The 27,326-nt window shown below is 43.6% G+C and overlaps 1 protein-coding gene across 4 annotated transcripts in view; it reads left to right on the top strand.

Moving 5' to 3' along the window:
* The first annotated feature begins 20,695 nt into the window (after positions 1–20,695).
* The window catches only part of NCK2 (NCK adaptor protein 2), a 149,713-nt gene continuing 143,082 nt past the window's right edge, over positions 20,696–27,326 (top strand). Inside the window, exons 1-2 of one of the 4 annotated variants that reach the window (XM_025462963.3) lie at positions 20,696–20,716; positions 22,715–22,852. The gene's annotated coding sequence lies outside the window, so the exon portion shown is untranslated. Of the gene's footprint in view, positions 20,717–21,612; positions 21,767–22,179; positions 22,606–22,714; positions 22,853–27,326 lie in introns of those variants that run through there. The other 3 variants (XM_025462951.3, XM_025462980.3, XM_025462945.3) reach the window with 3 other exon arrangements.

Here is a 27,326-nt window from a genome sequence, read left to right as displayed (position 1 = left end):
GTACATTTGAAAAAAAGCCTGGAAGGAAATACGCCAAAAAGGTAATCATATCTGGTTTGTGGTTATGGAATGATGTGAAATTTCTTTATTTAAAAAAATTGGGGGGGGGGGTAAGATTTATAAGACATCTAATTTTTAAAAACAGACTTATGTCATAGATTCCTTAAAATTTCTGGAAATTCCAGGGAAATTTCTTCCAGGGAAGAAATTCCAGGTGCTGATTATGAGGGTAATCAGAGCATATGCTGGCACTGAGAAGGACAACCTGAACATCTCAAGTGACCCTAAACCCATGTCTTTGATCCATTCTATCTTCAGATCCAGTCCAAGTCAAAAGACACCTGCATTATTTCCCATGGATGCCATAATAATTACCATGAACTTAGTGGTTTGAAGCAACAGAAATGTATTCTCTTTCAGTTCTGGAAGCTAGCAAGGTGGATTATGGTGCTGAAACCATGCTGTCAGTAGCGCTGAGTTCCCTTTTGGTAGCCCAGGGAGAGAATGTTTCCTTCCCTTTTGCATCATCTAGAGCTTCATTCTCCATTCTTTGGCTACTTGTCCCTTCCTTCCTTTCCAAAGCCAGCACACAGCATCCTCTCTCTGACTCTGCTTCTGTTGCCTGGCCTTCTCTTCTCTCTGCCCAAATTGCCACCCTCCACTTCCCTCTTGAAAGAGTACGTGTGATTGCATTCAAAGCCCACCTGGATAATCCAGGGTATCTCTCCAACTCGACCCTTAATTTAATCACATTTGCAAAGACCCTTTTTCCATGTAAGATAAAGGTAGTCTTGGTGGCCATCACTCAGCCTGACTGTGTCTTGCCATTGTAGATGTTGAAGAATTAAGAACTATAGTCCATGATGAATGTGTTGACTTTTCTTAACAATGTTGATGGTTTCTTTGGTATACAAGTTTGTCAAAATCCATCAAATTGTATCGTTTAAACAAGTGTCATTTGCAAAATGTCAATTATAATACCTCAATAAAACTGTTAAAAATAAAGTCCACTGCAGCCTACATGATGAGCATTCTCTGAGCAAACTTGAAAATGTCCATTTGGAATTAGTTTTGGATTATTTTAGAAAGTTGGGAAACAGGGGATCCCTGGGTGGCTCAGCGGTTTAGCGCTGCCTTCAGCCTAGGGCGTGACCCTGGAGACCCGGGATCAAGTCCCACGTCGGGCTCCCTGCATGGAGCCTGCTTCTCCCTCTGCCTGTGTCTTTGCCTCTCTCTCTCTGTGTGTCTCTCATGAATAAATAAATAAAATCTTAAAAAAAAAAAGAGAGAGAGACAGAGAAAGTTGGTAAACAGGTAAATTGAGATTCATATTGAAGTCTATAGGAACTGAAGGTAAAAAAAACCTGCATTCCAGAACCCAAGGGCGTCTTTATTCATCTATAACTCTTTTCTTTGGGGAGTACAACCCCCTCCCTACCCCCTGGTGACAGAAACTTAACCCTAATGACTTCAGTGTCATCTCAGACACACAAACATATTCATTTAACACTTTTCCTGAGGTTGATCTGCATATGTAGTGTCAGACCACAGTGGCAGGACAGGGGAACAGACAGGAGACCTTTCTGGGTAATGACATCTATCCTGGCTGGTACTCCAGGGATGTCAATCTTCTCTGGTCAAGCCAGACTGCCATGGGTTCCCATGGAGTCCCACCTCAACCTCCACAGGGTCACATTGCGTCTGGCTGCACTGGCCATGCTGTCCTCTGCTGGTGGGCTAATTGGACACTCTAGCACTCCTTCAGGCTCTAGGGAGGATCTAGAAGTGATCTAAAGCTCCATTCGATTGTCCCTAAATGGAAGGTCTTGGCACCTCCTGGGGAGAGGGATCACAGGAGCCTGGGTGGTATTTCACAATATTAACTTGTGATAAACAGTTGAATGCATGTGCTTTTCCATGCCTCTTTCATGCTATGGAACAGATAAATTTTACTTCAATAGCTTTGAGAGCAAATGTCCATATACTAAACTACATTGATCTTCATCATCAAGTCACATTAAGATAGGTTCCCACAGAAAGAAAGATCTACAGAAATATTGATTGAAAGACATTTGATGGGAAACAATGTAAACACATAACAATAGACTACCCTAAAAATTATGTAAGTCAGAAATGTCAGTTAAAAAAATAATAATTCTTTATCTTGCCAATTCTGAAAATTTGAAGTTTGGTGCATAGCATTCACTTAAGAAGAAAGATAGTTGTATTAAATGAAAATTTTCTGTGGCTGTACCATTTATTTATTTTAAATTTGATGATAGAAAATAGAGACACTTAGGAATCATTTTTAGGCATAAAGGAAGCAACCCAGATGCCAGTAGCCCATCTGAATTCTGTGCCTACCTTCTGGTTGCCCTAACTCCCTTTATCACGGACCTGCTCTTTAATTCTCTCTTTGGTTTTACCGCTAAGCTTTTTCCTTGAGCTTGTGTCAATCCAGCCTTCATTCAAAGTGGAAGACAAATCCCCTGAACTTATGGCAAGGAACAGGAGAGTTGGGTGTCTCCTATGCACTGCCAAAGTTTATAAGTCAAAACTGATGTGTGTTTCAAGAGCTGCTTGGGGAAGAATTCTAATATCTCTGAGGATCCCTACTGAGGATCTGATCAAGGATGTACTGCCAATTGTTTGCATTATAAACAGATAATTACCATATTTCAGAATTCATCACATTCTAGGTCAAGAATGATTTCTAAAGACATAAAAAGAATGCTTGAGATGGAAGAGGAAGACCCACTAACTTATCCTCATCTTCAGTCTTAGGGTTAAGATGGTAAATGTCTATACATTTGGGCTAAAAATAGATATGCCTCTTTAGTTAATGTACAGAGCCTTAAAATAGTTTTTGGCATAACTCCTTCCTCCCTCGGCAATCTTACTGAGGAGAGGTGGGGCAGCTGAGATCTCAGGAAATCAAATTGTTATTGCCACTGCAATCCCTAGCATTCCTGCAGAGCTCAGAACATTCCAACAGTTAGGTTCCGTCAAGGTTAGACAAGAATGCACCCCAAAATAACTTTTACCCAAACACGATCTGCACTTGGAATGACTGTGGAATCATATATATCTTGAGTTATAGTACTAATTGATGAAAACTAGAGCTTTCCTTGCTCATTGTTCTAGATCATCTTCTTTTGGGTGTTTCTCAAGAGGAGTGACACTCCATTTTGTCCTCAATTTGGGATTATTATCTCCTCTTGTCTACTCTGCATTTCAGGATATGAGTTAATCCTTCATACAAATTTCTCTGTGTAAATATAAATTTTTCACACATATATCCAATGCTTTATTTAACCTATCACACAAATTCTTTCTTATTAGCAGCAGCAAATGACAGGCAATCGAGCTTCCACCCAGGTAGTTCTCCGTGCAGCTGTCGCTATGAGTGATGCAGGGACTTGGGCCATGCAGAGACCTTGGCACTGTTGGCTCCTACTTTGAGTAGCAGCTAAAACAGGCACAGTACTGAAATCGGGGTACACGCCAATTAGCAAGTTCCAGAAACTGCCACAGCAGCTAGTCAGGGCAGCAAAGGCTCAGCTGCAGTATACCTGTTGTATGTCAACCCCAATTTGGGGGAAGAATTATTTTAACCTTAAAAAGTCACTTTATATGCAGTGAGGCATGGTGGCAAGCTGGCAGGTAGTGACAAGGTATGATTACAGAGGAAGAGAGGCATGGTGGGCTTGTGTGGTGTGTCCTGTGGTTCTCATGGAAAAGTTTGGCTGGCCAATTCCTGTTCTGGTGGGCACACTATGAGACCCTCAGTATCTGTGATGATGGAGTGAGTGTGCCTTCCACCACTGCCACCAATATCCTCCTGTTCTGAATTGTATGGTTACAAAATGCTGGCCACATAAGGGTAGGGAAGCTGTCATTTCTTTTTAATTTCAGGAACAGAGTGATGTCAGCCACATAGTCCTACTCACTGTGTGATTTGGGATGACTTAGGTTGTGGGAGAGGCATGAGGTTTCTACAGAGTACCCTGTGGTCAGCTGGCTCAGAGAGCACATCCAGAGATCCACATCCTGGTGTAATACTCATGCAATACCCTCCCTCTTGATTGTGGGCAAGACCCAGTCACTTGCTTCTAATAAACAGAATATGGAAACAACTATAGGATGCCACTTTTGAGATGGCCACAAGACAGCTGTGGCTTGTGTATTGCTCCCTCTCTTGGTCTTTCTCCTGCTCAAACTGACGGGAGACAGCTGCTAGGTTGTAAACTAACCTATGGAAAGGCCCATGTGGAAAAAAATTGAGGGAGGCTCCAGCCAAGAGCCAGTGAGTAACATAAGCCTCTGTCCAACATCCTCTGTGGAACTGAATCCTGCCAACAACCATACTGGTCAGTGCAGACGCAAACTCTCCATCCCCTCCTAGAGCCTTCAGATGAGACCACAGCCCTGGACAAATAGTGTGACTGTAACCTCATGAGAGACCTTGACAGAAGCATCCAGTTAAACTGCACTAGGAATTTGGATCCATAGGAAACATGAGATCACCTTTGTATGTTGCTCTACATGTTAAATTATGGGGTAATTTGTTACACAGCAAGAGAACTAATATATAGCCTGAGGCACATCACCATAATCTGAGATAAAGAGTATTTCAATTGTGTGATACAAGGTTTTCTCCAGAATCTTTCATCATACAGACATCTTCATATGGCAGCATAAAAGACTAAAATATTGTCCCAGCCAATAAGTCTAAATATTTACTCCACTAAAAGCTTTTTATCAGAGTTGACAAAATACCAAAATGACCTGCTTTCCATTTTTGTTGTTATATGTAAATTATTCCATCCATCTTTCTGCAAAAGTATAGATGAGCAGTGAATGAGACCAAAAGAAACCAGCTTGAAGGAAGACAAATGAGGACTTACAAACCAAATAATCAGAAAAGTTGGCACATCTGATCCAGACAATGACGAGGGAAGGCAATTGGATTGCACCAGAGAAGGAAATGCTGGGACAGTGAGACAAGAATATGCTTGTGGGGGTGTGTATGTCTAATTTGGATAGCATTTCAGTCTTCTGTTTCAATAATTTTGAAAAATAGAAAAGTTGTTTTTGAATTCAAGTTAGAGGAACAAAGTCTTTAGAAAGAAAAGAAACTGAAAAACCAATTAGTCTAGTGATTTACCAAATTCTTTACTCCTCCAAACTTCTCACAAAAATAAGATCTTAGGTAAAGCTCTCATGCGTAAAACAGAAAGTATGGCATTTTGTCAACATAAATTTATTTTACACATTTAAATCCATAACATGTACTTAAAAAGTAAATCATCAAGAACAATAATATGAACACAAAATTTGGGAGTTGGGACTTAGGGATGTCAGGTGCAGTCTTTTGGCTGCCTCCCCTGCTTTTAGGTGTACAGAACTAAAACAGTTAAAATTCACAAACACAACTAGTTCCAAGCTGTACAAGTTTTAAAAATCACTTTCTTGCAACCTAGGATACACATCAATTAAGCTAATTCAGAAATGTGATGAACGGTAAGAGAACAGAGAAATAGTAAGGCAATTTTAATTATCACTGAGCAGAAAATCCTTTTCAAACATAACCACAAACAATATAAAACCATATTAATATTTTAAAAATCAGTCACAGTAGCACAGCTCTTTGTCAGATAAGAATTTGAGGTTTCTAAATAGTCTAATTTACTTTGTTTTGCATGTTGAGTAAAAACATTAGCTTTCAGTTTCGCTGCTGACATTTTAACTGTAATTTTAGGCATGGTAACATAGGGGCCTCGCATTGCCAAATTTAGTTCTTTAAAAATATCCACAAGGGATGCAAACAGCACTGTCATGCTATATTTGAGAGTTTCAGCTAAAGATGCTTCTATTACACAATAGTAATTTTCTCTCTCATTTGAAGTATTTACATGCCCTGATGCCTCTCTTCAGTATAACCAGTGAACTTCAATAGGAAAAGTAAATTCTGGAATTCATCGCATTTATCACTCTAAATAACTGAAAAGTTTGCGATGGGAAGACAATCCTTTAATAAAGTTGTCAATTTATAGGACGTTATCCAACACTTAAATAACAAAGTTGCCTTTTTGTTAACAGCCAGGGCTTGTTATGCAAATATACTACTTGCATACATATCGGCAATAATTTTTATGCAAATACTTTTTCTATCACTCATTATACAGACATTGCTATATTTTTTATGAGGTTATTTGTGGTGTGTTATTTGAGTTCTAAGCAGTTACAATTTTCTTCTCTGAATTGTCTGTGGTGTTTTATAAAGCGATAAATATCCCTTTTATTTGCCTGTAAAAACATATAAAAAACAATCAAAATAAAGAGATCACCAACATCCACACACTTGCCTATTTCAAATGTAAAGATTTTACAAAGCTCAGATTTTAAGCCAATTATTTCAGAATCTTGGGTCTGTACTCTTGGATTCTATTTTAGACTATGTTGTTGGACAATGGTAATTATTGTGTCATACAAACCTTCTATCAGCCTACATTTCATTGGTAATACCAACAAACAGAAGATTCAGTAACACTTTCCACATGTTAAGTACGGTGAGGGGTCTGAGATTTTACCCAACTTGTAAGCTAAAAAGTTATCATGCCATAGTTTCATGAATGCTGGCAGAAGACAGGAAATTCCCGGATCAGGGCTTTCATATTCCCAGATAGCTAGTGGCATGAGCTTCATGTCTGCTTCATGTTCCCCTTCCCTCTCAAGTCTCCTTGGATGAATATCACTTGGCCCAGAAGATGTTATGTGTGCAGTGGATGTTCATCAGTGCCCAGAAACCCAAAGCTCGGGGAACTTGAATTCTTACAATGGGCTACGAGTCAATGAATCTGCCCGACCATGGCCATGGAGGGAAGCATTATCTTTATTATACTGGATGGTCAACAAACCTGCTGCTGGCTATTGGGCGACACTGTCTTTATTTCCAAAGGTCTTTGCTATATGACAAAGAAAAAACTGTCTGAAATAAAAGTTGTCAGGGCCTCTGTTTGTGAGATAGGCAAAAACGTGAGAAACCCATGGAGAATTGTCTCTCAATACCCAACAGCATATTCTCCCCCTTCCCTGAAGTTTTGTAATTTAACTTAAATGATTCTATGAGTGCCTTTTCATTTCCAGATTTTGCTTTTTTTCTGGAGAATCTTCAAAGTTATTTCATAGGAATCCTGCACTTTGAAAATCACAGTCCAAACCCTTATTCTACCATCAGGGGAGTGAGGCACAAAAGTAACTTATCCAAGTCATAGTTCTTTAAGTGTCAACTCCAGGTAATGAAACTACAAATCCAAGCAGGAATAGATGACAGCCAGATTATCTTTTTCTTCAATCTAAAAAAATAGATTGTTTAAAATATATAAGGGCAGAGAACATCCCAGGGCATCCTGATTTGGTTTTCCCATTAAGATAGAGACAGGACTGCAGTGCAAGAAGAGATCCCAGGAAACAGCGCTGGGGAGCAGGGGAGTGTTATAAGATAAGGAAGAAAGACATAAGAGATTTGTTAGGAATCTAGTGACTACTATGGACATCTGGGGCTTAATCACCCAGAGAACCCTGGGAACTGGTGTAGGACGTGCACTTCAGTTATCCCTCCAGAAGGGTGAGGAAGCTGGGTATTTGTCAATGAATTCCCATCAGTCATTGGCTGCCAGAACTCTGGATGGTGTTAACGTCCTAGCACTTATTCCTTGCCCTGCACTGGGGTAGAACAGACACTATTGGCCAGAGAGAGCCTAAAGGCAAAACATGGTGGGTACTGGCATTTGGAAGCCAGGCCTGTGGGCAGGGAAATGCTGTCTTCCAAGGGGATGTGGCTGGATACCAGCTGCATCTGCTACACTGTGTGCAGCCAACCTTTAAGTAACGGTGTGAATTTGAGTGATTCTGCTATGGTCTAAATTCTCCCTCTCTGCATTTGGGTGAAGTTCTTCAGGCCTGATGGAAATACTTCTGGATGGGGTTAAGAAGCCTTATCAATGAACTGGTGATTAAAAGACGGGATTAAAGAATACAGAAAGTATTGATCAGGGTGAGGAGGAAAGCCTATCTGAATAGAATTAAAAATATTGGCAGAAGAAGATAGCAAGACAAACAAAAGGAATTAGAAGACAAAGATAGCCAGAACAGAAGACCCACAGGCCTGGGCAATTCTGGTTAAGGGAGCTCTTCAAGGGACAAAGGGCTGTAAACAGGCAGTAGATTACAGACTCTCTTCTTAGACCATGTCCATGGAGGGGCAGCTGAGTTAGAAACGTCTTTATTACAGATTAGAACAATGACTCCAAAATTTGGGGTAGGAAGGTTCCTTTTTACATATTTTTTTATAAATATCTTCATGTGTTAGTGGTAGTAGTTTAAATATCCTTTTGATTAGAAAACCACGTGATGGAAAGTTACAATGAATTCGGTAGCACTGCAAAATGAACATGTGTTTTATTCATCACCACAGTGTATGCATTTGAAAAATAGTAGTTTATGCATGTGCAAGATGTGCAAGACATGAGGTTTGCTCAGACCACTGGTTGGCTCAGGGACAAACCACGGTGACCCTCTAGATGAAGGTGAGCCAGGTCTGAAAAGAGGTCATAATGGAAGGTCCCTGAAAAGTCTACCATGAAATTGTTTTAGATAAGTGCCCAGGCAATACACTGCATGAGGCCTTCCTGAGATGAGACTCACCCCACACTGCTGAGAAATCTGTCTCTTGAATTTCGTCCTAAGAGTCAAGATTAGCTGTGCACCCAATCTACCTTCATGCAGAACAATAGTAAATGGCATGGTAGAAAGGAATTGGTGCAGAGAAAGCAAAATCCCATAAATCCACAAGTGCATTTTTTTAAGGAGTATCCTTACATAAATGCAACTTTTATTCTTGGGTTATGCAATCCAAGCCTACATGGAATCTGGCTTGGGATGCTCAGTGGCATTCTCTGCAGGAATGCCTGTTTTGTCAAGTCAGTTGCATGTGTGTGTGTATGCGCATGTATGTTATTCTTTATAACAACTTTTTTCAGGATCTAAGGCAAATGGGCATATTACTCCCTTAATTTTGGCTCATATCCTGAGATAAGGATTTGAGTGCAAGTAATTTATTTGGTAGATGTTTGTAACTAAATATCCCCCTAAACTCATATGATAAAGTACTAACCCCCAATGTGAATGTATTTGGAAAGAAGGCCTTTAAAGGAGTAATTAAGGTTAAATGAAGTCATAAGAGTAAGGCCCTAATCCAATACAACTGGTGTCCTTGTAAGAAGAGGAAGAGACAACAGGGATGCATGCACAGAGAAAAGGCCATGGGAGGACATGCTGAGAAAGTGGCTATCTGCAAGCCAAGGAAAGGAGCCTCAAGAGCTCTGTGGGCATCATGATATTAGACTTCTAGTCCTCAAAGCTGTGAGAAAGCCACCTATTATTATGGCAGTTTTAGAAGACTAAATGAGTTGGTGTTTCTGGAAGTACAGAGAGGGAATAGGGATGTGATATGGGTAAGAAAGGAACATAACCAATGGGTCACTGCTATGAGCAATGGGGGCTTCCTTGTAGAACTACCAAGAGTTAAGTAAGGTAGGGTATCTACTTACATATGTACCTCCCCATTGCTTGGGTTGCTTGAGGGGATTAACTCCCTAGAACTCTGCCTTGCCCTCACTTGACATAGGAAGACACCAGCCTATAGGGAAGAAGGGGATCTGTCCAATGAAACTGCCACTGGGCTTTGGAGAGGCCATAGTGGCATCTACCACAGTCATTTGGATTAAAGAGTAGTACCTACTTTTAGGTTGCCCTGGTGTTTATAAAATTAGTACAGGTTTTACACCAACTTTTTCAATAACATCACATTTTTTTCTCCCACCTATACTAAGTGGTTAGGAAAAGTGGTTTGGAGTGCACCCTGCTTCCTACTGAATCTTGAGAATCAACCTATGAATAACAGAAATTGAGAGGTTTTGAGGTCTAAGGCAAATCACACTGGAAATATGTGTGTATTCGTGAAGTAAGGTTTAAATGGTCTTCAAGGGTAGTTTGGAAAACATTTTAAAAGGTCAGCCTTAGCCTTAGGTAAGGCTTAATAGAGATAGTTTTTGAGGTAGATTTGAAGATGGGGAAGAGACCACAAGCTAAGGAATGTGGGAAGCTTCTAGAAATCGAAAAATTAAGGAAACAAATTATCTCCTGTAGCCTACAGGTAACACAGCTCTGCCAATGCCTTGAATTTAGTCTAATGAGACCTGTCTCACAAAACTGTAGGTAATAAATGTGCATAGTTTAAACCTCTGACATCGTGGTAATTTGCTACGGCAGCAATAAGAAATTAATTCCCCAGCCAGTTTGACTTAGAGGGGCACTTTGGTGAACCTGTATTTCCCTCTAGCCTGAGCCCATATAGGTGAAGGTATCACACACTCCCCAATCCTGGTCCACTGCAGACATCGAAAGTGTTTAATAAAATCAGTGAGGTGGGGGAGAATCAGGAACTCTGCTAAGAATTTAACATGAACTCAAATAAATAAAATCAGAAATGAAAAAGTAGAAGCAACAACTGATATCACAGAAATACAAAGGATCATAAGAGACTACTTTGAATAATTAAATGTCAACAAATAGGACGACTGAGAGAAATGAATAAATTCCTAGAAACAACAATCCTCCATGTCTGTGTCATGATGAAATAGATAATCTGAACAGACTAATTACTAGTAAGGATTAAATCAATAATCAAAAATTTCCCAACAAAGAAAAGTCCAGAACCAAATCAATTCACTGGTGCATTCTACCAAACATTCAAAGAAGAATTTATACCAGTCTTTCTCAAATTCCTCCAAAAAATAGAAGAGGAGGAACTCTTCCAAACTCATTTTATGAGGCTGCATTACCCTGATACTGAAACAAGACAATGTTGTCCTAAGAAGAGAAAATTATAGGCCAATATCCCTGATGAACATAGATTTTTAAAAAATCCTCAACAAAATATTAGCAAACTGAATTCAACAATAAATGAAAATGGTCTTATACCATGATCAAATGGGACTTATTCCAGGAATGACAGTATGGTTCAACACATGTAACTTAATCAATGTCATACATTACATTAACAAAATGAAGGGTAAAAATTATATGGTCATCAAAATAGATGCAGAAAAAAATTTGACAAAATTCAATATCCATTTATGATAAAAAAAAACCCTCAACAAAGTATTATAGAAGGAGCATACCTCAATATAATAAAGGCAATACATGACAAGCCCACAGTTATCATATTTAATGGTAAAAAGCTGAAAGGTTTTCCTCCAAGATCAAGAACAACACATGGATGTCCACTCTTACCACTTTTATTCAGCATAGTATTGGGAGTCCTAGCCAGAACAATTAGGCAAGAAAAAGGAATACAAGTCATCCAGCTTAGAAAGGAAAAAGTAAAATTGCCACTATTTGCAGATGACATAATATTTTACATAGAAAACCTTAAAGACTCCAACCAAAAGCTATTAGAACTAATAAATGAATTCAGTAGAATTGCAGATACAAAATCAATTGCAGAAATCTGTTGCATTTCTACACACTAATAACAAACTATCAGAAAGATAACTTAAGAAAACAATTCCACTACAATTGTATCAAAGTGAATAAAATACCAAGGAATAAATTTGATCAAGGAGGTAAAACTTCTGTATACTGAAAACTATAAGACATTGACAAAAGAAATTGAGGAAGACAAGAAATAAATGGAAAAACATTACATGCTTATGGATTGGAGGAACTAATATTGTTCAGATGTCCATACTACCCAAAGCAATCTAAAGATTCAATGCAATTCCTATCAAAATTCCAGTGACATTTTCTACAGAAAAAAAAAAATACAACCTAAAATTTGTATGAGCCACAAAAGACCCTGAATAGCCAAAACAAGCTTGAGAAATAAGAACAGAACTGGAGGCATTATGCCCCCTGATTAGGAACTAATATTACAAATCATAACAGTACTGGCACAAAAACAGCCATATAGATAATAGAACAGAATGGAGAGCCTAGAAGTCAACCCACTCACCTATGGTGACTTTATTGATGACACAAAAGCCAAGAATGTAGAATGTAGAATGTAGAATGGGGAACAGACAGTCTTTTCAATAAATGGTGTTGGGAAAACTGGACAACCACATGCAAATAAATAAAACTGGACCACTATCTTACATTATACCCCAAAATCAAGTCAAATTAGGTTAAATATTTGCATGTAAGACCTGACACGATAAAATTCCTATAAGAAAACATAGGCAGTAAGCTCCTCGACATTTCTGTCTTGGCAATAACTTTTTGGATTTGACACCAAAAGCAAAGGCAACAACAGAAAAAATAAACAAATGGGTCCACTTCAAACTCAAAAGCTTCGTTTTTTAAAAAAAGATCTTATTTATTTGTTCATGAGGGACACACAGAGAGAGGCAGAGACACAGGCAGAGGGAGAAGCAAGCTCCCTGTGGGGAGCCCGATGTGGGACTCGATCCCAGGACCCCGGAATCATGCCCTGAGCCAAAGGGAGACACTCCACCACTGAGACATTCAGGTGCCCCAAACTCAAAAGCTTCTGAACAGCCAGAGAAGCCAAAGACAAAATGGAAAAGCAACTGACTAAATGGGAAAAAATAACTTGCAAATTATCTGATGAGGAGTTAATATCTAAAATATATAAAGAACTCATACAACTCAATAGCAAAAAACCAATTTGATTTTAAAAATGGGCAGAAGACCTGAATAGACATTTTCCCAAAGAAGACATACATATGGCCAACAGGTACTTGAAAAGATGTTCAATATCATTCATCACTGGGGAAATGCAAATCAAAACCATAATGAGATATCACCTCAACCTGTTAGAATGGCTGTTATCAAAAAGACAAGAAATAACAATTGTTGGTGAGGATGTGGAGAAAGGCAACCCTTGTGCACTGTTGATAGAGATGTAAACTGGCACAGCCACTAGGGAAAATAGCATGGGAAGTCCTCAAAAAATTAAAAATAGAAATAACACGTGATTCAGTAATTCCAATTCTGGGTATTTATCCAACAAGAACAAAAAACAATAACAAAAATATGTGAATCTTCATGTTCATTGTGGCATTATTGACAAAAGCTGAGATCTGGAAATAACCTAAGTGTTCATCAATAGATGAATGGATAAAGAAACGGTGATGTGTGTGTGTGTGTGTGTGTGTGTGTGTGTGTGTATCATGGAATATTATTCAGCCATATAAAAAAATGAAATCTTGATATTTACAACAACATGGATGGAACTTGAGGGCATTATGCTAAGTGAAATAAGTCAGACAGAGAAAGACAAATATTGTATGACCTCACTTATATGTGGACTCCTAAAAACAAAACAAACAAAACAAGCTCAGAGACACAGAGAACAGATTGGTAGTTGACAGAGGCAGACGGTGGTGTGTGTGTGTGTGTGTGTGTGTGTGTGTGTGTGTAAAGTGGTTGAAGAGAACCAAGGATACAAACATGAGTTATAAAATAAACAAGTCATGGGGTGGGGGGGAAGCAATTCACCATGCAAGTGGTTTAATGAGAAAATAAAATGAGTATAGTTTATTAATATTGGTTGTATTTCACAGGCATCCTGTGAGCCAATATTTGTACAAGAGGTCACAAAAAAAAAAATTTCACAACCACCTGTTACCTTTGCTTTTTTAAGCCTTATCTATAAGATGGGGGTCATCATGCTTCCTTCACTGGGTTGTGAGGATCAGACAATGTGCTTGGCCAGTGGTAAAAACACAATAAATGAATAATCATAGCATTAATAATTACTCACCATATACATAGGTAAACATTTGCATTAAAAACAATACTTTGAAATGGTTTTATCCCACAGCATTCCTTCAAAAAACCATTATTAACTGCTGACTTTGTAGGAGATACTCTGGGGAAGTCAAAGAAATCTCTCTTGCTTTTAATCGATTTGTCATGTTTAAGTATCATAAGGACATAAGTGATTATAAATCAAGGCATTTGTGGCTAAGTGGCCCAGGAGCAGTGTGGGGATGAGGGACACTCCAAGCAGAGAGTTTACAGAATCCTGAATGGAGAATGCTTCGGGAAGGGTGGGCATCCCAGACTGCCAGGTATCAAACTACTCAGGATCATTTCTCAAACAGCCATTTCCGTGAAATGTTCCATCAAATGCACAGACCATAGAGCTGCGCTGAGCGGTGCAGCACACACAACAAAACAAAAGAGGTATTACATCATAGCATTTCCAGAACATACTTTCTTGTTAACTTATTAGTGTTTCAGTAAAGAATATGATTAATAAAAGCACCATTCTCTTCACCAAAACTCTAGTTGAGAATTGCTTTATATTTTAGAAGCTTCCTCTTTTAAAATACGCAGGTAACACACTGAGTAACTAGACTAGAGGTAACTGGACCTCTCATTAACTGGAAAGCACCCTCTTTTGGGAAAAAAAGTAACAAATGCAGGAAAACACATGAATTTCATCAAATTTTTAAAGTCATTTTGGCACATGGCTCTGACTTTGTGTAGATTCCACCCAGTACTCCCTACATTTAGCACTGGAAAATGAGGATGCATGCTCAGAATGATGACTCTGAGGCACCGTGTGCACCCTAACATCAAAGACAAGACTCATTTCACATACTTGACTGCATTTTTTAAGGTAAGATATCAGCTTGCAAGTTTTTTTTTTTTTTTAATTTCAACTTATGTTCCAGCTGAAGGGGCTTTCTGGTTAATCCTTACCCAAAATGAAAATTTAATTTAGCAGAACACCTCCCTCCTGAGGCATTCTGATTAATTGAGGGTTTATTGTATCTAACAGAAATGTTTCATATGGGATGTTCCCCTCAAGGCAGATTTCAAAATGGAAATTTGAGTAAAATCCTCTTAGCTTTTCTAAAGTTATGGGGCTCTCTTAAAAGTTTTCCTATCAAAATGAATTCTTCCCTGCTGCTAAGAATCACAAACAATTTGAACTTTGATCATTTTTATATTTCAGAGCAAGCCAACTTCAAGTTTGAAAGTTATACTGTATAGATCTATTACTATAGTAAGCTTTCCTGGACAAACTGCATAGAACAGACTGGGCAGTGTGTGAGCACACTTACTTGTTTTTAATTTTCCTTTTACCCTAAATCATACCCACCTTTATACTATCGCCTCACCTGTTTTCTTTTATTTGAACAATTATCCAAGGCATCACCACTTCCTGAAGTCCAGATCATAATTTGGAGCTAGAAGCAGGATAACTGCATTGACAAGACACAGAAAACATTTTTTGGGGGAGGGGGACAGGGAGGGTCAAAGAGTAAGAACTCTTTGTGTGTGTGTGTGTGTGTTTTTAAGAAACTTAATTCTGCCAGTTGCTGAGAGATGAATTTCATGGGTTTCTAGCCTGTCTCCTCTTGAATCTGAAGAGGTAATGAGAATACTCAGGAGTTTGGGTAAGAAATTACCACACTATCTTCAGACTCATGTTTCTGTTCCACTGCACCCCCCCCCGCCCCTGCTAATGTAGGTAAAATGAAATACTGAAATCTGTAAGTCCACAGTATTTGTTCTGAAATTCTTATGGTGAGATCATAAAGGCCTCTTTTTTAGATCTCCTCACTAATGCTCACAGTCCTGTGTTGCCTTTGGCAAACTCACAGAGGTGTGGAATTTTCATCCATCATTACAGATCTATTAAGTGTCTGATCCTACTGGGTACAGAGAATAAGGTGCTAGAGCTGCAGAAGAAAATCAGACTCAGTCCCTGCCCTCAGGGTGTTTCCATCTGTGCTAAAATGGATGTCACAATTAAGGAGCGGTGTGGTTCGTTACCCCAGTGGAATATTCTAGATCGAGAGCACTAATAGCTACTCTCCCAGCCACAGGTCACTCAAGGGTAGGAACTGTGTTTTGCTCATTTCTGTAGAACAATCTCTGCGTAGTAAGTTGGCAATAATGTGCATTAAATTTAAGTAAATGGACAAAACCAGAACTGTTTATCCCTAATAGATCAGTTTATCCTGCTTTCCGATTACTGATATTGATACCATCATCTTTGTACACATTCATGTCTGAACCCTCAGGTTATATTTGATGCCCCTCCCCCTCTGCCTCCCCATATCTGATCACTTGTCAATTCCTTGTCTTTCCCCTTAATTTCCCCTGCACTGATGCTCCTCCATTGACTCCACCCTAATTTGAATTATTACATCTGAGTAATGCAAACATAACACCACTCTTCCTACCTCCAGGTGTTCCTTGGTTTGCATGCCAAATGAGTTGTCCTGCGACCAAGCTCCCATGATGTCCACACTTAATAACCATATCTCCTTGGTCTTACCTCCCCTGGATCCTTGGCTGGCATCCTCCATTCCACTGAGGCAAATAGGGGCATTCCCTGTTGCCATGGAATCTTGCCACATTTCCCCTCTGTGCTCAGGGTTCTAAGTTTCCTCCATCTGGAATTTCCTCCCTGTCTCTAACTTTCAAAATCCTATAGTTTGTGGATGCCTGGGTGGCTCAGTCAGATAAATGGTGTCTTCAGCTCAGATCATGATCCTAGGGTCCTGGAATGGAGCTCCATGTTGGACTCCCTGCTTGGTGGGGAGTCTGCTTCTCCCTCTCCCTCTGCCTCTCCCGTTTGCTTGTGTTCTCTCTCTCTCAAATAAGTAACATTTTTAAAAATCTTTAAAAATTTCTTATAGTTTGTGTCATTTAGGGGTTTGGGTAACAGGAAGGGGAAGTGCCTCTGGTGGCCTTAAACAGAACAGGGATTTATGGTAAGAATATCAAGTAGCTTGCAGTGGGGCTGGAGATGCTGGGAGAAGGGGTGAGAACCAAGCAGCTTAACGCCTCTGTAAGGAGGTTCCAGGACCCCTTCCTGTAAAAGCAAACTGTATCTCCTCTTCCTCCCCTCTGTCACCCTCTTCAGTTTCAAAGTCTTGAGGGAGAAGGTTCTACTGGTCAATTTCAGACCATTCATTCTTACAGGGCTTTGGGGAGGGAAGAGATGGAGAAACCCACTCTGCTCCCCTCCACAGTCAGCCAGGGGCTGCCTTAAAACCAGGAAGGGGGCTGTCTAGAGGGCCACCAAGGTCTCTCAAGGTCCATTCCTGATGCTACCACCTTTCATGAAATCTAAAGACTCCTCTGACTCCCAGAACATATTTTGCTTGGGGTTTTTCATATTTAGTTTTATATTAGAGTTATTTGTATCCTGGTCTTATCCTTCCTCTGAGATTAAAATCTCCACTTATTTTTATTTCTCCTGAATTATCTCTTATAATGCAAATAGACATATACAAGATATGTTTAATTAAATTGAATGTTAAGATAGAAGGTCATAGAAAAGCTGATACAAGTGTTTACCATGTGCCGACAGACAGTTGAAACATGTTTACATTATCTCACTTATTCTCACAGCTTTTTGTAAGAGTAGTGTTATTACTATTTGAGGCCCAAAGAGGTTAAATGATCTTAAGTCATGGGCTTGTAGGCAGGCTGCATGCCTCTGAAGTCTGACCCAACACCCTCAACTTTACCTTGGATTTCCCATGAGTCTAACGAGGGGTCTCTGAATGGAGCTCTGAAGAAAGAGTGGGGTGAGAAATGTCTTCCTATGTCTATATGGTCAAAGTAGAAATTGGTGTGACTAAGTGGGACACAGGGTGGGGAGCAGAGTGACCAGAGTAAATAGCTTAGATTGTGACAGAGTCAACAATGAGATTTTTGTGGTAGGACTAAGTTTAAGAACCGTTAGAAAGACAAGTCTTAGGATTTAACGTTGAAATGATTTGGAGGGAAAGGTTTATACTTTTTCTTTTCTCTTTTTGTTAGACAGGGAGAGGAAGGGAGAGGAAGACGGAAAGGATGAGAGATAATTTTAAGCAGGCTCCATACCCAGTGCAGAGCCCTGTGCAGGGCTTGACCTCACAACCCTGAGATCATGACCTGAGCCAAAACCAAGAGATGGAAGCTTAACTGATTAAGCCACCCAGGCTCCCAAGGTTTGTACTTTTTCACTTTCAATATTTCATTATGGAAGACATTTCAATATTAACAGCATACTAACAGAGTGGAATGCGGAGACATACATTTTCAGACACAGCATCAGCTGAAAAGAAACGTCTCCCCCATGTTGGGTCTCACAGTGGGTCAAATGGTGGCCCCCAAAGATATGTTCATGTGGAAATTGTGAATGTGATCTTATTTGGAAAATGGGTATTAGTAGCTGTTATCAGGTAAGGATCTTAAGATCATCCTAGATGGTGGCAGGGTATGAGTGCGTGCATGTGTGTGTGTGTGTGTGTGTGTGTGTGTGTGTGTTCTAAATCCAATGGCAAGAGAGAAGGGGATCAGGCTATGGGAAGACAGAGGCAGATATTGAAGTAATGTTTCCACAGGTCAGGGCAGGCCTGGAGATACCAGAAGCTGGGAGAGGCAAGGAAGGATTCTCCACTAGAGCCTTCTGAGAGAATATGCTGACTCCTTGATTTTAGACTCTGGCTTCCAGAAGACTGAGAGAATAAACTCCTCTATTTTAAGCCATACAATTTGAGGTAATTTATTAAGACAGCTTCAGGAGGGGCACCTGGGTGGCTCAGTGGTTGAGTGTCTGCCTTTGGCTCAGGTCATGATCCCGGAATCCTGGGATGGAGGCCTGCATAGGCCTCCCCGCAGGGAGCTTACTTCTCCCTCTGCCTGTGTCTCTGCCTCTCATGAAACAAACAAACAAAAAAAGACAGCTCCAAGAAATGAATATAGGCCTCTTAGGCTCAGTTCCTCAGCCTTCTCAGGAGCAAATGCTCATCTTCTGCTGTCAGAGAACTCTTGAGGAACTGTGGTAGGCCATGGGGAGTCATGGTTATTTCTTGAGCAGGGGCAGGACAAAATAGAAGCAATTTTTAGGAAGATTACTATGACAATGATACCCAAAATTTGGGAGGTGGGTGAAAGTGAGCAACAGGAGGCTACTTGGAAGGCAATGGGGTGTACTGGAAAAAACACGAGTTTCGAAGTCAAGTATGTTTAGTTCTGACCCCAGTTCCTTCACTTACTGTTTCCATTTTTTTTTATATGTATATGAGGATAATACTCTGTATATGTATACCTGTAACTCACACATGATACTATTATATATATTATATATAATTATTTTATACACACACAGATACACACACACACACATATAAAAGAAGTTTCATAAGTGTCATCAGTAACAATGTAAAAATTTGGATGGTGTCACTGGAAAGAGAAAAGAAGATACAAAGAGCTGTTTCAACAGCACCAGGACTCAGAATCATGAGGATTTAGACTGAGAGGGATCCCAAGGTCATCTTGCACTCTCTCCTCACTGCCTTTGGGGAGATCTTGGAGAGAGGGAAGGAAGGAAGAAATGAGATTGCAGTGAAGTTTCTCCAAGGAGCTGAGATGTCTGGTGGATTCTTGGCCAAGCCTGAGACCGTGGGAGGAGGAGCTACTTTGGGAAGAGGATAAATTTCATTCTGAACCTGGTGATATTGAAGAGATGATGAGCTGCCCAGAGAGACTGCAGACAATCTGGGGAATTCTCTAAGGCTACAGATCTGAGAGTTAATCACTGAACATCCAGACTGGAGGCATACAAAAAAATGATCAGCTCTCTTAAAAAAAACAAAAAAGGCACAAATCATTATAAAAACAAGGGGCCCAATTCTGCATCAGGAATATTACTGTTAGAGGTCAATATGCCCTCCAAGAGAATGATGTAGGAAGTTCAGAAGGGTAGCTGTGTTAGATAAATGAAAATAACTGAATTTCAGGTAATAGCAGAAATGCCACGTGCTTCTGAAGACTGCATAGGATAAAGATTAAGAAAGCGACATTGGATTTTAGATAGAGAATGTCCTTGGGGACTCTACCTTTGTAAAGGAAGGAAGAAGGAAGAGGAATTCAAGAACGGTGATTCAGTGATGGTTTACAAAGCAGACAAGTTAAAAACTGGGTCAATGTTATTATATGGATTTTGGGTAAACTAATTTAAAATTGGGTCAGACCATTTATTATAATTCTGCCTTCCTTATTAGTAAGACAAAAGGATGAACTGAGGCAGCTCTTTCCCCAAGGGCAAAGAGAAGGAGGCTATCCAGATTCCCTGATCTTGGATCCGTCCCTGCTCAGTACACTGTACCTACTCCCAGCTAGTGACCTACAGAGTGTGCCCTACAGGCAGGAAGGGTGCCAGGGACTGACATGGGAGCTAGGTAAACACGATCTCTCCATTTGTTAAATTTTAGATCGGTTAAGAAACACCTGTGCAAGGTTCCGCAGTTGAAAAAGCAGATAGTCAAAGGCTGTACTGTGACTTCAAAGGTATACTGGTTCTGGTTACCCAACCTGGATACTTCCTTTTGTGAACAAGGCAGAGGATCAATGGTTCAGCCTTGTCACCTTGGGTAAGTTATTATTGCCTTAATAGTAATGAGAAGCCAGGAGCCTAAGAAAGAATCTCATTAACATGGATCCAGGCTATTCCGCCAGGAAATCAGAATCACTTGAATAGTCGGGTTTCCTTTTGGGAAGCCGTGTGGGAAGGAGACTGGAGCACAGGCAGCTGGATGCATGTGCCTGTTAGAGGACAACTTGTGTTTCCCCTTCCTCCAGGGTTTTAATCTTCCGAATTTGTTTACAGGTAAGTCCCTGCGTGTGGCCAGGTGACCGGACCAGTCCCACTAGTAGTGACAAGGCCTGGGGGGGGGGGGGGTGCGGGGAGGGGCCCAGCCGCTGGCAGCTCCTGCCAGGTTCTGCCGGGTGGGCGCGGGGGGCTGGGCCGCAGGCGGGGCGGCGCGGGGCCGCGTGTCCTCTCTGCTCTCAAGAAGTGCTTCCGACGGGAATGATGGAGTACAAAAGTGTCTGTTTGGGAAAGTAAATAGATACAAGGCAAATAAATAAAAATGCCCAGAGGCAATTACAGAGAGGAAGTGACATTTTTATGTAAGTCACTTTTCTGATGGACCCCAGGCCTGCCTTGCCGAGGGTGCCGTGGGAATGCTTCCGGGAGGGGGCCGGCCGCCAAACAACTAGAGCGTCGCGATAAGAAAATCAAACAAAAAGAGGATGGAAAGGCCGCGCGGCAGTCACTGGGGGCTGGAAGTTGCTGCCTTTCTCTCCCCTGCCGTCCGCTCGCCGCCAGCGCTGCCCCAGTCCCCGCGCGGGCCGCCGGCAGCGGGCAGCGGGCAGCGGGCAGCCGGGACCCCCGCCCTCCCCGCGCCCCGCGCCCCCCGCGCCCCCCGCGCGCCCCGGCCGAGCCCCGGGTCCCCGCGCCGCCCGCCCGCCGCCCGCGCCGCCCCAGGTGGGAGCCGGGCCCCCGCCCCCCGCCCCCCTCGGCCCGGGCCGGCCCTGGGCGGGGTCGCGCGCGGCCGGGGAGGAGCGGCGCGAGGAGGAGGAGGAGGAAGCGCGCGGAGGGGCGGGCGCAGCGCCGGGGGAGGGTCGCCGCCGCCGCCGCCGGGATCGTCAGGCCGGAGCCGCGCGGCCGAGCGGGCGGCGGGCGGCGGGCGGCGGGAGCGGCGGGAGGCTCGCGGCGGCGGCGGCGGCGGCGGCGGGGTCCGCCCGGGCCGGCAGCGTCCGCCGCGCGGCGGGAGGAGGGAGCGGCGCAGACAAAGAGCGGCGCCTGGGCGGGCGCGGTGCGGCCGCCGCCCCGGGATCCGCGCCGCTGCCCTCCGCTCGGCGGGCGGCGCAGGAGGTAAGGCGGTGCCGGCGGGCGGGCGGGCGCGGGGCGGGGGCCGCCAAGTTGGGCCGCGCGGGGGGCGGCGCGCGCCCGGGGGCGGGGGCGGGGCGGGGGCGGGGGCCGTGCCCTGGGCGCCCCGCACCGCCCTGGGCCCCGCCGCGGCCTGCCCCCCGCTCCCGGCTGCGCACCTCCGCGCCCGCCTTCCGGGCCCCCCTGTGCGGGCCGGGCCGGGCCGGGCGGGGGCGCGGGGGCGCGGGGGCAGGGCGGCGCTGCCGGGACCGGGGACCCCGGGCGCGCGGGGGCGGGGGCCCGGCCTGCGGGGGCGGCGGGCGGGGGCCGGGGGCGCGGGGGCGCGGGGACGAGCGGCCCCGGGAGGAAGCGCCGCGGCTCGCGGGGCCGCGGGAGGCCGCGGGAGGCCGCGGGAGGCCCGAGAACTTGCTGTGCTTATGGCAACTCTCCTGACCCCGCACAAAGCTGCTGTCACGCCGCGTGGGGGAGGCCCTCGCCTGGGCGCGGGGCCGCGGGGCCCGGGGACGGTGCCAGGCTCCGCGCCGCGTCCCGCATGGGCAGGACCTCCCGCACCTGGAAGAAAGTTTCTCACGACGCTCTGGCCTCCCGGTGTGTTCGGGGCGATCTAACCACCAAGTGGTTCTGGAAGAAACCGGCGTGTGGTTGGGTTTTAAGGCACTGAAGGCACCTCCCCCGTGAGCGCACCGAGTGTGGCGTTGCGTGGAGGCGTCTACTTTGCAGAAACGCCTTCGTGCGTGGACAGTAACGATCGCCTTGGAAGGTCTGCGGGGGATGCGGGGCGCGGCGGCTGGTGAACACCGGGCACCTGACTCTTCACGAGCTTTGTAAGGGCTTCAGGGACGGGGCAGGGACGGGGACAGTAGGCCTCTGTCACTTCAGACAATTGCGGTTGGCAGTTTCCCCTTTATTTGTTTTCGTTTATTTTGCCAACAGGTTTAAGGCTGAATCTGCCAACTTTGTGTCTGTATAAGGGGATGAGCAGGCCCCAGCGCTGGGCCCCCTCCTTCCGTTGAACCAAACAGAAACTGAACCACGGAGGCCAGCGGGCACGGCCTAGCCCCAGACCTGCAGGTAGGAGAGGCCCTCCCTGGTTCAGGCCCTGGCTTCTGGGAAGGGATTTGGGTAGGAATGAGAGTAATTCGGGTGTGTTTCATACCACTGCTGGTATATCGTTAGCAGCCCTGCTCTGCAAGTCTTAAAACGACTGAAAATGAAATTAACCAGGGCTACTATAACTTAATCAAAACAGATCTAAACTTTGCTTCTGAACACTCTCTTAACGCACCTACCAGGCGTTCCTGGGTGGGTGGGTGAGTGAACAGGATTCAGGCATGTGCCGCGTTTTATGAAAATAATGGTCGCCAGCGGACGCGCAGAGAAGAGATGGGCTTGACTGGCTGGGGAGGTGGAGCTGTTGATGGAGGTTTTTCGGTGTTTGGAACAGGGATTTCCCGAGAAATGGGTGTTAATCAGGCTAGTGAAGCAGTGACCAACATGGGAAAATCCTCCCTTAATTATTTCTCCTTTTGAGGTTACTTAGATGTACTTTGGATGGCAGGAAAAGACCGGATGTTTGTGGTCTTCTGGCTGCAGCTACTTGGAGGCTGAAATTGAAAACTTTAAGCGGCGGGGAGCTTGTGGAGGTGCTTGGCTCCGCTTCCTCTCCGATAGGCCTCACCTGGGCTCAGCTCGGAGCTTCTCAGCTGCTACCTAAACACACAACAGTATTGATCATGGGAACTGTGGATGAAATTGGGTGACAAACTGCCACCCGTAGAACTGAGTGCTCTATCACCCACCTCTGCCCACTCGTGGGAAAGCTGGCCCCGATTGATTGATTGATTGGTTGATTTTTTAAAAGATTCTGTTTGTAAGTAATCTCTACACCCAATGTGGGGCTGGAACTCACAACGCTGAGATCAAAAGTCCCATGCTCCTTGGACAGAGCCAGCCAGGCGCCCCAAAACTGGCCCTTTTTAAATGGGTAGGGCTTGCGTAAGATGCATTTCTAATAGCTGTGCTCAGTTTCCAGGCTTTGGGTTTTGCTTTGTGACATGGTCCATGGTTACGTCTCTTCATCCCTGAAATCTGTGACCCTGCCCTGTCATTTGCATTGGGGGATTATTGAGGTTTTCCAACTGACAGCCGATCTTATGTACACAGTATTTGAGAAAGGCACTATCATCCATATTAAATACACCGGAAATCTTCTTTGCGTGTGCACAAACTAGATAACCTTTTGAAATACCCCAAAGACTCCCTGATTGCCTGGAATAACTGGAGTCCTTTACTTGATAACTTGCATTAGCTTAATTTGCCCTGGCTAAATGAGGCTGTTTTGCTCTCCGGGATACACATGCTTCTAACTGCCCAGACTGACTTGCAGCGTGTGCTGGGGGAGAGAGGGTTCTCCATCATTCAGAACAAGGCTGGCTAGCTGAGGAGCTGAAAATTGCTGGATCTGCAGGGGGAGGGCAGTGTACAGTGTTCGGGAAAACTAGTAAGCTGAACTTTATTTCACAAATGAACTGGAAACTCCCCACCACTCACCCCAGAGGCTTAGGGAATTAGTTTTCCCGTCCAGAGGGATAGCAAATGGCACTTCCAAATTGTTTCTCTTTTCTCAGATGAGTGATGGAAACCCTTCATGACATATTTTCAAAGGGCCTAAGCTAAAAATGCTGTCATGTATGTTCAGTGCTTGAATTCAGGTGACTTAGAAGGAGGCCAAGACAGCCCTCTAACCGGTTATCAAAAGTATGCAGCTAAAGTAAAAATAGTTTCCAATTTCTTTAGGTCACTTTAGTAACACAGTTTTAACAATTAGACTGTTCTTTCCTTTCCTACATTTTACGTTGAACAGATCCAAACGTATGTATACTTCTGAAGGTGTAATCAACATTAGCAAGTTATATCACCCCCCCCAACATGCGCACACTCACTCTCTCCCTCTCACGCGCGCACACACACACACACACGTGTCACAATCTGCCCTGTGGTTTCTGTGTTTGTATCTTAAACACGTGGTTTGCCGTAAATTCTTACCGAACACATGAATGCTGAGTTCTGAGCCTATTGAGTTATTAGGGCTCTAGGTTCCCACTGAGATATAAAGCCAGAATCTTTGTACATTCTGCTCAGAACCTGTGACATGGTGGAAGGTGTTGTCCCTAGGATGGGCAAATGTGGTCTGATGGCCTCTCTCTTGAGTAAATTCTCAATCACATGAATCATTTATAGTCCTGAAGCTAAACTTAACGAAACAAACAAAAAGCAAAACAAAAAACAAATCCAGTTGCATAAACCACCTGGTGGCTTGGCTCTATATAGTACTTTTCAGTAGATTGTGGGTGTCAACACCAACTGGAAACTTGGGGCAAAGCATTTGTTACCCTGGCTTAGTTCGTTAGCACCACCTTACTCTTTCATCCCCTTCATATTTTTAATGTTTTTAAGGGAAGAAACTTCAAGTATATTAACAATTTAAATACTGCAGTTTCCTCTTGATAGCTCGGCTGGTTAGTGGTTAGTGAAGATCCAAAGTGCCATAGTCAGATAAAAATAATCGATATTAATACTCGTGCATTAATTTATAGTTTACAGTTTGCTTTCCAGCAGTGCTGTCCTATTTAATATTTGAAAAAATAACAAGGTAAAATGGGCTCTAGTCCTTATTTCTGTGTGAGGAGACCAGAGCTTGAAATTGAGGTAAGTCCTTGCCATCTGAGCCCTGTGGCCCTGCTAAGCAGGAGGTAGATAAGGAACACCAGAAGGTGCTGCATCGACGTTTTTGTGAGGCTCCTGATCCACAGGCATGTAGCGCAGCCGTGGATCCCTTTGCCATTTGCAGATGTGAACAAATAGTGCTTGGGAGCAGATTCTTGGTGTGAGTTGATTCTTTGAAGATGAGCCGTTTCAGAGGAGACCATTTCGGTGAGCAGTTTCCGTGAACTTTTGTCTTTGCCTCATTGCCAGGAGCTGGCATGGCTGTGGAAGTCTGCAACAGGGTGCTTACTCTTGCTTATTATGTGTATCAGTCTGCTCTGGATGCTGTAACGGTACCGCACAGTCCGTAAAGCAGAAATTTCTTTCCCACAGTTCTAGAAACTGGAAAGTCCAAGATCAGAGTGCTGGCAGATTCAGGTCTTGGTGAGTCTCTCGTCCCGGCTTATAGAAGGGCACCTTCTCGCTGTGTCCTTGTGTGTCCTCTCTTTTCTGCCTGCAGAGACTCTGGTGGCTTTTCCTCTTCTTACAAGGTCACCAGTCCTGTGCGATTTTGGCCCCATCCTTATGACCTCACTGACTCTTAATTACTTCCTTAAAAGCTCTGTCTCCAAATACAGTCACATTGGGGGTTAGAACTTCAACATATTGGGGGGGAGGGGGAGTTCAGTTCATACCAGTGTGTAACTCTGTGTTCAGAAACAAGGCTGATTGTTGTAGGAAGTCCTTTTGCTTCCTTCACCCAGATCTAGCAACTGCTTATTTGAGGACACCTGCCAGGGATGGTTAGAGGGCAGAGGTAAGGAGGGGATGGCAGCTCATTAGTTGTCATACAGCCTCAAAATGGGGAAGGATCCTTGGCACTGGGCTTCCAGATGCTGATTGGGTTCTAGGTAGGATGATTAAGGAGAGAAATCAGTGCTGACTTGATGCATTTATGGATGCTTCTCCTCAGTGTAGGTATGTTTTTTTGGATTAGGGTCATGATAAAATATCAGATATAGGGAAAGCGCCCACTGGGTTTTGTATGGCAAAGAAAGTGTTTCCTGGCCCTGGGTGAAGAGCAAAGTGGGAGGGAAGGCCATCCACTCTGGGTCTGCTGTTGCTGTGACCCTGTGGTCTCTGCGATGTGAGCAAGGGTCCCTTTAGTGCTTATACAGGACAGAGTCTGGTAAGGTCCACCCTGAGCTCTGTATGCATTCTCTGTGGCCATGACTTAGGCCAGTTTGGGTTATGAAAGATGATTATGTAAGGCAGGGGGGATGTCTATGGGATGGGCAGCCCTCTAGCTCCAAATCTGTATGGTTCATTCATTTATTCATTTGGTCTATCTTTTATATGAATTATCCAACTTCTTACCCGTCATGCCTGCCTAAAACTCTTGAATGCCACAAGCTGACATCTTAATGTCACCATCTCCTAACCTGCCTGCCTTCTCAGTTTATCCCCATCATTGACTCACTTGATCATCCCTGAATTCTCCCTTTCTTTCATATCCTGAACTTAGTGATTTTGCCTCCAAAAGATCGCTTAGCTCTGCTATACTTGATTTCCTCTTCTTAATGGACTCTCAGAATACCTGTTTGACCACTCTTGCCAATCCGACCAGCTCACTGTGCTATTACATTCCAGACTGGCTGTGGTCCACATCAGATCAGTGTCCCAAGTCCTTACTGTGGCATGGGTGGGTCTGCACAATGGAGCTCCTTTACTGTTTCTCCCTGCTTCTAAACATGCCCCCCCGCCCCGAGCCCACCACGTTGCTTTTTTTCTTTGCAAGTGTCCAGGAGCCCTGTGAGGCTAGCGGCTGCCTTATTGCAGA

This window comes from Canis lupus, chromosome 10 (genome assembly GCF_003254725.2).
Source record: "Canis lupus dingo isolate Sandy chromosome 10, ASM325472v2, whole genome shotgun sequence".
NCBI classification, from domain to species: Eukaryota; Metazoa; Chordata; class Mammalia; order Carnivora; family Canidae; genus Canis; species Canis lupus.
Note: the sequence above shows the minus strand (reverse complement) of the source record. Positions and strands in the feature narration are given on the sequence as shown.